Genomic DNA, 1,919 nt, shown 5'->3' with positions numbered 1-1,919 from the left:
TTATTAATGTATTCATAAATATAAAAATTGTATGCCACTCAAAAGCTAGGAATACAGTGGTTAAAAAAAAAAAAAAAAACAATGTCCCTGTCTTCCTGAACCTTAGATCTAGTAGGGGAGACAGATTATAAGAAATATAAAAATAAACAGAATAAATTTAAGACTGCAGGTCTGACTCGACAGCACATAACAACAACAACAAACTGGAGGAAATACAAAAGGGAGACGTGGCAGAGTAAAGGATTTGGAGGACATATTAAATAAAGTAGTCAGGATAGGACTCTTCAAATGTCCCTTCAATATGCTCCCATAGCTCTTTGAATCTATCACTAATAATAATGTTTATTCTTTTCTCTTTAAGCTGAGATGGGTATGATAAGAAAGAGTCATGATTGAAATGGGCCCTGGGAAGGTCATTTTAAATGAAGGAGAAAGAAGGTGGTATGGTTCTGAAGTAGGAATATGCTTGGTATGGTTTAAGAATGTTTTGAGACCAGTAGGCTGATGAGTTAGGGGAAAAAGAGATGAGATGAGATGAGAACAGAGGTAGGCAAAAGTTAGCTAATGCAAAACCTTGAAGGCCATGGCTAAATTTGGATATTATCTTCAATGCCATGGAAAGCTGTTGAAGAGTTTCAAGTCAGAAGGTGAAATGATGTGATCTGTCTATGTGAAAAAACACCTTGCTGTGGAGGATTAAAAACATGTATAGAATGAAATAGATTATATTGTTGTTAGATGCCTGTTAAATTGATTCCAACTCATAGCAACCCAATGTAACATCATTGGAAACTCCCACGTAGGGTTTCCTAGGCTATAATTTTTACAGCATCAGATTGCTAAGTTTTTTCTCCTGTGAAGTCGCTGGGGAGGTGGGGGGGGGAGGTGTGAACTGCCAACCTTTTGGTTAGCAGCTTAACACTTAACCATTGCAGCACCAGGGCTCCTTGGAAAAGATTTTAGGAGCATGATATTAATTAAGAACCTATTGAAATAAATAAATAAATAAGAGGTGATGGGAGATTTGTCTTACAGGGAATGCGAACTGATTTGGAATATAAGCTGGAGACAGAAACTATAATACTTACTATAGATGGATTGGATGGGGAAGTGAAGGAAAGGGAAGAAGCAAAGGTGACTCCTGAATTTTTTACTTGTTTGGTGGAGTGGGATAGGGGAGTGGTGATGACTTTACTAAGAGGAAAGTCTGAGGAAGAACAGTTCGTGTGGATAATCAGAGTTTGGCCTTAAGACACTTTAGGTTTGAGACGTTTTATACATTGAAATGGGCCTGACAGATTGACGCTTGTGTGGACCAGTCTGGAGCTCAAGGAAAGAAAAGAACTGTTATTGTTGTTAGTTGCCATCAAGTTGATTCTAACTGATGGCAACCCTGTGCGTGCAGAGCGGAACTGCTCCACAGGGTTTTCAAGGCCATGAACTTTGAGAAGCTGATTGCTAGGTCTTTCTTATACCAGAGGTGTCCTCTGGGAGGGTTTGAACCACCAACCTTCTGGTTAATAGTCCAATACTTCACCATTTTTGCTACCCAGGGACTCAGAAGAGAACTAAAGCTATACATTTGGATTCATCAACATACAGATGATAGTTCAAGCCCAGGTGCAAGGCGAAATGAAGGAGAGAGTGCAGTTGGAAGAGTTGGCCCAGCACTTAGCATCAGGCACTGCAGTGCTGTTACTGGAGGGAAAGCTCCCAGTGGAGTTTCAAGGCCTGTTGATACTACTCCTCAGAAGGAAGGTTGGGTCATCGACTTCCATAGTGATACCGCCTGGGAAACCCAAGGAGGGGTCGCTGTGAGTCGGATCAACTTGACAGCAGTGAGTTTGGTTTGGTTTGGTTGTGAAGTTAGAGGAGGTCACATGCCTCTGACATGCCATTTTTAAATAAAACATACATAA

The 1,919-nt window shown here is 40.4% G+C and overlaps 1 protein-coding gene across 1 annotated transcript in view; it reads right to left on the bottom strand.

Moving 5' to 3' along the window:
• MEP1B (meprin A subunit beta) overlaps window positions 1–1,919 on the bottom strand; it is a 117,903-nt gene that overhangs the window by 112,628 nt on the left and 3,356 nt on the right. The gene's annotated exons all lie outside the window — the stretch shown is intronic.

The sequence above is a fragment of the Orycteropus afer genome, unplaced genomic scaffold (assembly GCF_000298275.1).
Source record: "Orycteropus afer afer isolate SDZICR_OR568_19922 unplaced genomic scaffold, OryAfe1.0 scaffold00141, whole genome shotgun sequence".
Classification (NCBI taxonomy): domain Eukaryota; kingdom Metazoa; phylum Chordata; class Mammalia; order Tubulidentata; family Orycteropodidae; genus Orycteropus; species Orycteropus afer.
Note: the sequence above shows the minus strand (reverse complement) of the source record. Positions and strands in the feature narration are given on the sequence as shown.